The sequence below is a fragment of the Cervus elaphus genome, chromosome 18 (genome assembly GCF_910594005.1).
Source record: "Cervus elaphus chromosome 18, mCerEla1.1, whole genome shotgun sequence".
In the NCBI taxonomy this organism is placed as follows: Eukaryota; Metazoa; Chordata; class Mammalia; order Artiodactyla; family Cervidae; genus Cervus; species Cervus elaphus.
In genome coordinates, this window is record NC_057832.1 from 83,797,244 (window position 1) to 83,807,968 (window position 10,725).

Here is a 10,725-nt window from a genome sequence, read left to right on the forward strand (position 1 = left end):
AAAATCCATATTGTTACTTGTACTTCTGACCAACCAGCTATAAATTGGAGGTTCCCAGGATCCACTCCTTGAATGCAAATAATGTTAGAATGGCTCACAAAACTCAGGAAGACAGATTCCTTATTGTTTTTTCAGGGTTGTTAGTTTGGCTGTGCCAGGTCTTAGTTGCAGCATGTGGGATTTAGTTCCCTGAGCAGGGATCAAACCCAGGCCTCCTGCAGTGGAAGCGTGGAGTCAACTACTGGACCACCAGTGAAGTCTCCAGGTGGTTGTTACTCTCTATATATTCTTTCAGAGCCAAATCACTAACTTTATTTCCAGGCATACATCCCAATTGATTTGGAAGAATAAAGAAGTTACTATTCGGAAATGTGGTTTTATTTTTATTTGTTTTTGGATGTGCTGGGTCTTAGTTGCTGTGTGCCAGCATTCTCTAGTTGCCGTGAGTGTGGCCTACTCTCTAGTTGCAGCAATTGGGCTTCTCACTGTGGTGACTTCTCTTGTTGGGGAACACAGGCTCTAAGGCACAAAGGCTTCAGTAGTTGTGGCTCATGGGCCCTCGTGTGTGTGCTTAGTAGCTGTGCAGCTTAGGTTTAGTTGCCCCACTGCATGTGGAATCTTCCAGGACCAGGGATCAAATTTCTGTCTCCTGAATTGGCGAGCAGATTCTTAACCACTGGACCGTTGGGAAAGTCTGGAGATGTGGTTTTAGAAAAAGTTCTTTTCAATATTTGAAGTAGTTAAGATATTGCTCATAGGTCTGTCTCTCTTTGAGCCAGTCTCATGCAGCCTCCTTGTATAAGGAAGTTGAGCTTTGATTGTGTGGTTTTTAATGTTTTGGTATCATTTTTTATTACTTGGAGCATCTTGCCCTTTCTAGTGACTTTTGTTGGTTATCATTTCAGAAAAAAAAATTATTTCAGTCCTTGGCAAGTCCACCATTTTTGGTCATACACACACACGTACACACACACACACACACAAACACACCCACTCTCACATCCATACTCTGACCCTTCATAACCATTTACTTCCCTGGTTCTCTTTGATTATCTCACGGCAGAGTAACATGGAGCTAATGAGAGAATGGAGAGCAGTAAATTCTGAGCTTAAACAACCTGTATCAAGCCCTAGCCTTCTGTGAGATCTTCAGCAAGCCATTTAACTTCTGTAGGTTAATTTCCATGTTGGGGCTTCCCTGGTGGCTCAGACAGTAAAGAATCTGCCTGCAGTGCAGGAGACCTGGATCTCACCTGGTCAGGAATATCCTCTGGAGAACGGAATGGCTACGAACTCCATAATTCTTGCCTGGAGAAGTCCACAGACAGAGGAGCCCAGCAGGCTATAGTCCATGGGGTCGCAGAATCAGACATGACAGAGCAACTAATGCTTACACATTTTTCACACTTACTTTCCATGTTAGCAGAAAGTAACCATGTTCCTACTCTGTCACATGACATTTAACGAAATAATGGGATTTGAATACTATAAACTGAATATCATCAGTTCAGTTTAGTTGCTCAGTCGTGCCCTACTCTTTGCGACCCCATGGACTGCAACATGCCAGGCTTCCCTGTCCATCACCAACTCCCAGAGCTTACTCAAACTCATGTCCATCGAGTCAATGATGCCATCCAACCATCTCATCCTGTGTCATCGCCTTCTCCTCCCACCTTCAATCTTTCCCAGCATCACAGTCTTTACCAATAAGTCAGTTCTTCACATCAGGTGGCCAAAATATTGGAGTTTCAGCTTCAACATCAGTCCTTCCAATTAACATTCACGACTGTTTTCCTTTAGGATGGACTGGTTTGATCTCCTTGCAGTCCAAGGGACTCTCAAGAGTGTTCTCCAACACCACACTTCAAAAGCATCAATTTTTTGGCACTCAGCTTTCTTTATAGTCCAACTCTCACATCCATACATGACTACTGGAAAAACCATAGCTTTTACTAGATGGACCTTTGTTAGCAAAATAATGTCTCTGCTCTTTAGTATGCTGTCTAGGCTGGTCATAGCTTTTTATCCAAGGAGCAAGCATCTTTTAATTTCATGGCTGCAGTCACCATCTGCAATGATTCTGGAGCCCTCAAAAATAAATCTCTCACTTTTTCCATTGTTTCTCCATTGTTTCTCTATTGTTTTCCATTGTTTCTATTTGCCATGAAGTGATGGGACCGGATGCCATGATCTTAGTTTTCTGAATGTGGAATTTTAAGCCAGCTTTTTCAGTCTCCTCTTTCACTTTCATTAAGATGCTCTTTAGTTCTTCTTCACTTTCTGACATAAGGGTGGTGTCATCTGTGAATCTGAGGTTATTACTGTTTCTTCTGGCAATCTTGATTCTAGCTTGTGCTTCATCCAGCCTGGCTTTTCACATGATGTACTCTGCATATAAATTAAATAAGCAGGGTGACAATATATAGCCTTGAAGTACTCCTTTCCCATTTGGAACCAGTCTTTTGTTCCATGTCCAGTTCCAACTGTTGCTTCTTGACCTGCATACAGATTTCTCAGGAGGCAGGTAAGGTGGTCTGTAATTCCCATCTCTTTAAGAATTTTCCAGTTTGTTGTGATCCACACAGTCAAAGGCTTTGGTGTCATCAATAAAGCAGAAGTAGATGTTTTTCTGGAACTCTCTTACTTTTTTGATGATCCAACAGATGTTGGCAATTTGATCTCTGGTTCCTCTGCCTTTTCTAAATCCAGCTTGAGCATCTGGAAGTTCACAGTTCACATACTGTTGAAGCCTGGCTTGGAGAATTTTGAGCATTTGCTCAAAACCGGGAGATGACTGTGGCTCAGATCAGGAACTCCTTATTGCCAAATTTAGACTTAAATTGAAGAAAGTGGGGAAAAGCACTAGACCATTCAGGTATGACCTAAATCAAATCCATTGTGATTATACAGTGGATGTGGATGTGTCAAATAGATTCAAGGGCTTAGATCTGATAAATAGAGTGCCTAAAGAACTATGGATGGAGGTTTGTGACATTGTACAGGAGGCAGTGATCAAGACCATCCCCAAGAAAAAGTAATGCAAAAAGGCAAAATGGTTGTCTGAAGAGGCCTTACAAATAGCTGAGAAAAGAAGCTAAAGGCAAAGGAGAAAAGGAAAGATAAACCTATTTGAATGCAGAGTTCCAAAGAATAGCAAGGAGAGATAAGAAAGCCTTCCTCAGCAATCAATGCAAAGAAATAGAGGAAAAGAAAGACTAGAGATCTCTTCAAGAAAATTAGAGATACCAAGGGAACATTTCATGCAAAGATGGCCACAATAAAGGACAGAAATGTTATGGACTTAACAGAAGCAGAAGATACTAAGGAGAGGTGGCAAGAATACACAGAACTATACAAAAAAGATCTCATGACCCAGATGATCACGATGGTGTGTGTGATCACTCACCTAGAGCCAGACATCCTGGAATGTGAAAGTCAGGTGGGCCTTACGAAGCATCACTATGAACAAAGCTAGTGGAGGTGATGGAATTCCAGTTGAGCTATTTCAAATCCTAAAAGATGATGCTGTGAGAGCTGCACTCAATGTGCCAGAAAATTTGGAAAACTCAGCAGTGGCCACAGGCCTGGAAAAGGTCAGTTTTCATTCCAATCCCAAAGAAAGGCAATGTCAAAGAATGCTCAAACTACCGCACAATTGCACTCATTTCACACGCTAGCAAAGTAATGCTCAAAATTCTCCAAGTCAAATTGAATATATTTACTAGGTACTAGACATAAAAAAGGGCTTCCCAGGTAACTTTAGCAGTAAAGATTCACCCCACCCCGCCACTCCCCCAAACCCTCCTGCCAATGCAGGGGCTGTAAGAGACACTGGTTTGAACCCTGCGTTGGGAGGATCCCCTGGAGGTAGGCATGGCAACCCACTCCAGTACTCTTGCCGGGAGAATCCCATGGACAGAGGAGCCTGGCGGGCTGCAGTCCATGGGGTCGAAAAAAGCCAGACATAACTGAATCTACTTAGCATGCAGACATACATAAAATATGAGTTTTCAGTATTGCTTGCTTTTCTTTACAGAACCAAGTTCTTGCTTTCCTAGCCTAATGTTCAAGACTTGAGTATGTAGTTCTCATGCATCTCCTTATGTAGAAGACTCTTAAAACCCCATTAGTACTTACTGTATCTCCAACAAGCCACGCCCTTGCTAGTCTCAGTAATTTCCAATGTGCTTTTCTCAGCCAGTGTGGCAGAAATACTTGCTGAATTCTCCAGCAGTCCAGTGGTTAGGACTCATGTGCTTTCACTGCTGTGGGCCGGGGTTCAGTCCCTGGTGGAGGAACTAGGATCCCACAAGCTGCGCAGTACAGTCAAAAAATACACACACAAAAAACAAAATTTCCTCTCAACTCAGAGAACCTCTCCACAAAGTTAGAAGAGAAAGAAAACAATTTTATTATCGGGTAAGTATTAAACCAGAATGTGATGCGCATCACAATGAAGAAAAATGCAAACATAGAAATCCTACTCTTCTATATAGCTAAGAGCACATAACCCGTTACCCTAGGCAGGTTATGCAATTTGAAGTCAGGCGACAAGTGGGCTCTTAACCTTCCAAGACACAAGGAGATCAGAGTTTCAGTCCCTTGACAATATTTCAGAAAGAGGGTTCCCAGGTCCTTTGAAACATAATCTTGAGTTGTGTGCTGCCTTTGGCCTGCACCAGCCTGCCCGCGCCCCTCTCCCCGCCGGCTCTGGTACTCCTGTTCCTTTACGAAGCCCGCTTCCCTCAGTCTCCGCCCCGAGGTAGCAGTAAGGCGGTGAGCCTCCCATCCACTTCTCAATTCAGCCGAAAGGAGCAGCTAAAGCACACCCCGCCTCGCTCCGGCGCTCTCGTGACGTCATCTCCTGGCGCCGCGCAGGACCGCGGGTCACGTGATGCACCTACCACTGCGGGCGGGAAGCGTGGTGACGCAAGTAGAATGTGCGCTACTGCAGGCAAGTGTGATTGCGGTGGTAAGGGTGCTCCTGGATGTTGTTACCATCCACTGCCATCGAGGGTCCCAGGTGGTGCCTGCGACCTGCTAAGTACAGGTGAGGATCGTGGAGGCTGGAGGCCCTGCTAGGGTGTGACTTGCCGGGCGCTGGACTCAGTGGGAGCTGGCGCGCTCTCCCCAAGTTGTCCAGCGCTTGGGCCCGTCGGTCCGGTGCGCATTCCGGGTGTTCGGCCCTGGCGGTTCGATCCCGCGTTTGCAGGGGGACTCTAACCGATCTTCGAGTCTTGTTCGGAGTATACGTGCGGGCTTGGCGGGCGGCGCCGGGAGGAATAAGGTTTTGGGTATGACCTCCCAAGGGGCGAGAACTAGGGAGGCGATACGAGACCTGCCTCTAGCTGACCGTGTGCCCCCTCCAGGTGGACGACCCTCGGCTGCTCCGCAGCGGAGCTCCTCTAAGATGTGCTGGTAAGTGACGCTACCCCGGCCCAGCCCCCCGCTCCCAGAAGTGGGTCCCTGTTTTTGGTCTGCAGTTCCTAAGTATTCTCTGAATAGTGAAAAAAGAAAAATACCGAGAATATGGAAGACAGAGCTATTTTGTTTAATGATGTGATGGTGAGGATATTTATAGGCTCGTAAGAAATGAAGTTAAAGTTAACCCTGTTCTGTCAGGTTGCCTCCCCCAGGACCGTTTCCCTCACTCTCTGAGCCAGAAAAGATTGTTGTCCCTCGTCTGTTCTTCCCTACTGTGGGTCTATTTGTGTCCGTAGAAACCCAAGTAGGCTTAATTCAACCTCATGATCTCTTCCAGGTTCTGGTGCAGGCTGGTGCTAAGTGAAAGTACTGCTGTCTGCCCAGAGCTTTAGGAACTTGAAGGAATGTGGGCCGCAAGCCTCCAGCGTGCTTGGGTCTGCGGTGACCCTGTGCATTCCTACAGTGCTTGCAAGAAAATTTCGAAACGGTTTGAGGCCTTGCCCTGCTCCATCCAGAGCAAGGTTATAGAAATTTCAGACAGTTGCTTGTTCCTTTCCCTATCTGGCATTCTGGGCAGCGCACAGACCTGTACTGTTTGATGTGACCACTCGACACATATGGTTACATTTAAAACTCAGTTTTTCCTTCACACTACCTATATTTTAGGTGCTCAGTAGCCACATTTGGCAAGCGACTACTATATTGAACCATGCAGATTAGAGAACATTGATATCTTTGCAGAAATTGTTTTGGACTTTGGGTGTTAGGTGTGTTCCAGGCTCTTTGAAAATTTTATTCTATCTTTCCAACAAAACTCTCACAGAAGAAAATGAAGCTCAGAGGGAGTGCTAAAGGTGGAGTTAGCCCAGCAGCAGGGAATATAGAGTAGAAAGAAATAATGGGGATAGGCCCTGCCCTGAGGGACTGACATACAGGGTGTTACTATTAGCTGGTAAACAAGATAGAACCAAAGGCTAAGTTCTGCAACAGTGCTGGGTGCCCATGGAACTTACAGAGGGTGAGGTCAGTATGCATTGATTGTAAAGGAAGACCTCGTGGGCTAGGAGGGCACAAATGTTGGTTGAACTATGTTTTGTGCCCAACTTAATTGTAAATCCTATTTAAATCTTTGAGGACCACCATAAGGTAGCTTTAGGTCCAATGCAGATGAAGGAGTCATGGTCAGAATTGTGTGCCCGGCTTTCCTAGCCAGAAAATGGCAAGTCAGGCCTCTCCAATCCTACAGTCTGCTCTTTTCCAGAATTCCAGACAGGGAGAGAGGAATGAAATCCAGAAATGGGTAGGAAGTTTGGATTGGAGGGAAATGCCATTGGTGTGAGGGCTGTAGGGTCCAGGCACAGATACACCAGGATGGAGAGAGCGGCCAGCATGGTCATAGCAGAGCTCCTGTGCTCCTGGACAGTGAGATCACACCACACCTTCTCCCCTGAAGGTCAAAGCTTCTAGCAAATTTGGATCCGTCTCTTCAGTGCAAACGTTGAACACGCCCGTCTCCTGAAGTTGCTGTCTGAGGCACTTCTAGGTGAGTCTCATGTCTCTGCAGTCCTCAAGAGTGAGATTCTAGCTGCCTTTTGACTTTATTTTCAAAGATACTCAGGTAACAGCCAGCCTTGGGACATCTGACGTAGTGCCTCCAGGGCAGACAGCAGGCACGCTTTCTGTCCGACGTAAAGGATTTGGCTTTCCTGTGCTCAGAGAGCCTGTTCTGTGATGCAGCCCACTGCATGTGCAGGTGCCTCCTGGCTCCCCTGTGTCACCTGTGGGAAATGGGGCCGGTTGGAGAACACCGACGCTCTAGATGTTGCTGTGGTGAATAAGCAACTCCTACCAGCATCCGTGTAACTGACAGGCTACTTTGTCACCTGCCTTTGGTTGTGGGTATATCAGATCCTTCACAGTTCCTGACAGGCACTGCCCCCCAACCCAGCAGGCTCTGCACTGTGTTCCTGCTCCAGCTTCAGCAGCAGACATCCCAGGATGAGAGAACTAGAAGAGACTTGAGAGGTTATTCCTTCTGTGGATGATAGATTCTTCCAGGGAATCCGCAGTGGTAAGTATGCCGGGTCTGTCCTAGCAGATCATTTCTGTTCATTTGCTGTAGGTCTCCCTGCCAAGAGGTTCAAAACCATCCACTTAATTCAATAATCCCTGGCCATATCCTTATATCACTTTATTTTTACAACAGGTATTTTTACAATAGGCCTCCATGCTGTTTCCAGCTTGTTTTAACAGTTGAAAAAGTGGGAACTGAGGTGGTGGCTTGCCCACATTGATGCACCTGGTGAAGGTGCAGCAGAATTTGAACCCAGGCCTTTGCACCAGTTTTCTGAAGAAGTTTAAATCCTCACTTGTTCCCCTTCCAGGAGTCAGGAATTTCTGGTTCTTGGCCCAGCTGACATGTGTACATCTGACTGACCTCCTCTGACCCCAGGTTTGGATGCCATATTGTCTGCTTCCAGAACAAGGATCTTCACTATACATTGGGACCCAGGCCGCTCTGACATCTCCTGAATAAAAAGCGATGTTTAATAAAACAGTTTAAAATTTGTAATTCCGCCCAGCCTCTGTTTCTTTTTTGTGTGTTAGATACAAAGAGGAGGGCCCTGCCCTTCCTGAAGGAGTTTCAGCCAAATTTGAGGAGCCCCTGAGGTGTCTCTCATTCCCATTGCTTTTGAGACTGCAGAGTGATTGATAGAGCACTAGGACCTGTCATCAAGAGCTGTACCTTGAGATCCCAGAGTGGGTTCCACTGACTTAATAGGGTTCTCTGGCTCTTGTTCTCTACACCAGTGTGGGTCAGACTTGGTTACACACCGAAGTATTGAGACCCCAGCATGTGGATTGATACTTTTAGGATGAGTTGCTCCATCCTCAAGATCTTTTTCATCTCATAAACTGTTTTGTAATGGAAGCCTGTTTAGCTTGTTTTTGGTGATCTCTTCAAGGAATGTCAGCAGGTTAGGCCAAGGCTGATTGAGCCAGAAAAAGTTAAGTAAGCCACGTTTACGTTCAGTTTGTTACTGATGTCATGAATGGAAAAGTACCCAAAGATTCCTTCACCCTGAGTCACTGCAGCTACAGCCTGAGGAGGGCAGAGGCAGAAAGCCTCACACCTCAGAACCGCATACCAGGGGAAACCCTGCTGACATCCTCCCTGGTGAGAGGTAGCAACTCCTCACAAGCACCCTCAGGCTGGGTCATGTGGCCTTTGCGGATGTGGGCGGTTCCAGGGCCCTTGGATGGACCTTTCCCTGCAACTAACTCAAAACTAGTGTGCTCTGAGACAAGGCAAAAGTAAAAGCAAATCCTAAAATGGGTACAGCTGTGTAGGAGAGCTAAGAAACAGGAACTGGAGTCCTGCTACATAGGTCAATGGCACCAGTAAGGGGAGCCAGAGTGGGGGTCATTGAAGGGACTGGATAGAGGGCGGCATCCTGAAATTGACCTAGATAACCAGTGAAACTGTTAACCCTCAGCCCCCAGGAGCCCCTCCCAGCTGTCCTTCCTCACCCACCTGTTAGCTAGTCAACTGCCCCAGCTTGTCACACCCTTCCCCTGGGAAGTGGCAAATAGGGCTGCCGCTTTCCCTGCCTGAGAAGAGGCAGGGGCCAGCAGACCCGGAGGTCCAGCCAGATTCAGGAGGGGAAAGGAGTTTTGGTGTGCTGTCATTAGCCTCGTGAGATAAACGAGGTACTGAGTGGGAAGCCCTTTTGCGAGTTGTCAGAGTGGAGACAGTAATCATGATTGCAGTTCAGGGTCACAGCAGTAGGATCTGGCAAGCTCCACCCACGGGCCAATCCCCAACCTAAGAACAATCTTGACATCTTTACATGGGAAAACTATTCTGTGACATGAAAATTTTATCAAGTTCAGGTTTCAGTGTCTCGAGTTTCACTGGAACAACCATATCATTTTTTATGCGTGTTAATTTAATGTAAACCCTGGCCCAGGAGGTTGGGGAGGCCCAAAACTTGGGGAAGTGAAACCTTGAGGCTCTGTGAGAACTCCCCAGATACTCCTGAACTTCGGTTTGGAAAACCCTTCAAAAGCACCAGCCCAAGAGGCAGGGGATGAAGAGGGTGTTTTTAAGAGACTGGGAGGATAAAACCTGAGGAGACTTTGCTCAAAAGAAGCTCCAGGCCTGGCACAGGGTGGAATCAAAGCCTGATCCTAACAGAAGGGTCCCCTCAGAACAGTGGTGCGTAATAATGCGAGGCTTGGTTTTTTCAGGCATTTGAAAATTAGCACTTTACAATTTTGATGTTGTTAATTCAGTCACTAAGTCATGTCTGACTGTGCGACCCCATGGACTGCAGCATACCAGGCTTCCCTGTCCTTCACTATCTCCTGGAGTCTACTCAAACTCACATCTATTGAGTCATTTTAAGGTATTTGAAGAGAAAAAAGCCTTACATATCAAGCAATATTTCAAAATAAACTAGTTCTTTGAGTACAGAATCCCAAAGGTAGTAGAGAGATGACTGAAATTTGGGAAACGTCCTCCCCGTGTGAGGGGAGAGATGAGAACTGTCCCCTCCCCAACCCTAATCCAGACGCCATGTGGTCAAAATCTGAGCTGGCCAGTCTGGCCACTTCTAAAGGTGCTGCGTGGTCTATAGAGCAAAGTGAGGCCACACCTCTGTGAGGTGAGGACCGAGGTGGGACGGGGGGCCTGGAGCAGTTCCTGTCCTTACTACTAGAGGGACAGGCAGGTGGGCCTCAAGGACACAGGACCCTCCCAGGAAGCATCCAGAAGCCTGGAAGACTGAGTATCAGCATGATGAACCCAAAACATCAGGCCCCTGGTCGTGGCGGGGTATGTCGTGAAGCTGGCTTTGTCATTTGTCATTTGTCATTTATCCTGGTGTGGTCTCAAACAAGTTGAAGGATTACTGCCTAGGTTTCTGCCCTGAAGGCCTGGGTATCACAGCATTCTTTGGCTTTTTCTCAAGGTACAATGTGCCTACCCTAAAATCCATCTAGAGTTGAGGTCCGAGTTGACAGACACACAAGAGTTTTGTAGCCAGGACCACATCAAGAAATCTCTCCTCAGGGTCCCACAAGTGACCAGCAGGGCCGGGGACTGCAGAGGCTCCTCTGCTTGGGGTGAGGGTGAGATCACAGAGGGTCGGAGTTTCCTTGACCGCCTCAACCTCAACCGTTAGGCACGCCCGGAGGGGAGGGAACCAGGAAGCAGGGGTCAGAGCCCCTTGGGAGGGGACAGCAAGTGGGGAGGGCAACCCCTTCCCGGAGCCAGAAGAACCCACTTCCTACTTCACC

General features: G+C 47.0%; 1 long non-coding RNA gene and 1 other non-coding gene across 3 annotated transcripts; both read left to right on the plus strand.

Moving 5' to 3' along the window:
- Positions 1-4,913: 4,913 nt before the first annotated feature.
- On the plus strand, positions 4,914-7,999 carry LOC122674641. 2 transcript variants are annotated; one of them, XR_006335012.1, is made up of 4 exons: positions 4,914-5,050; positions 6,878-6,967; positions 7,373-7,495; positions 7,809-7,999. It is a non-coding gene; the product is annotated as an uncharacterized LOC122674641 (long non-coding RNA). The 2 variants fall into 2 exon arrangements; XR_006335011.1 differs by having other exon boundaries at positions 7,376-7,495.
- Positions 5,836-5,967, plus strand: LOC122674989. The gene has a single exon (XR_006335146.1). It is a non-coding gene; the product is annotated as a small nucleolar RNA SNORA9 (small nucleolar RNA).
- Positions 8,000-10,725: the final 2,726 nt, after the last annotated feature.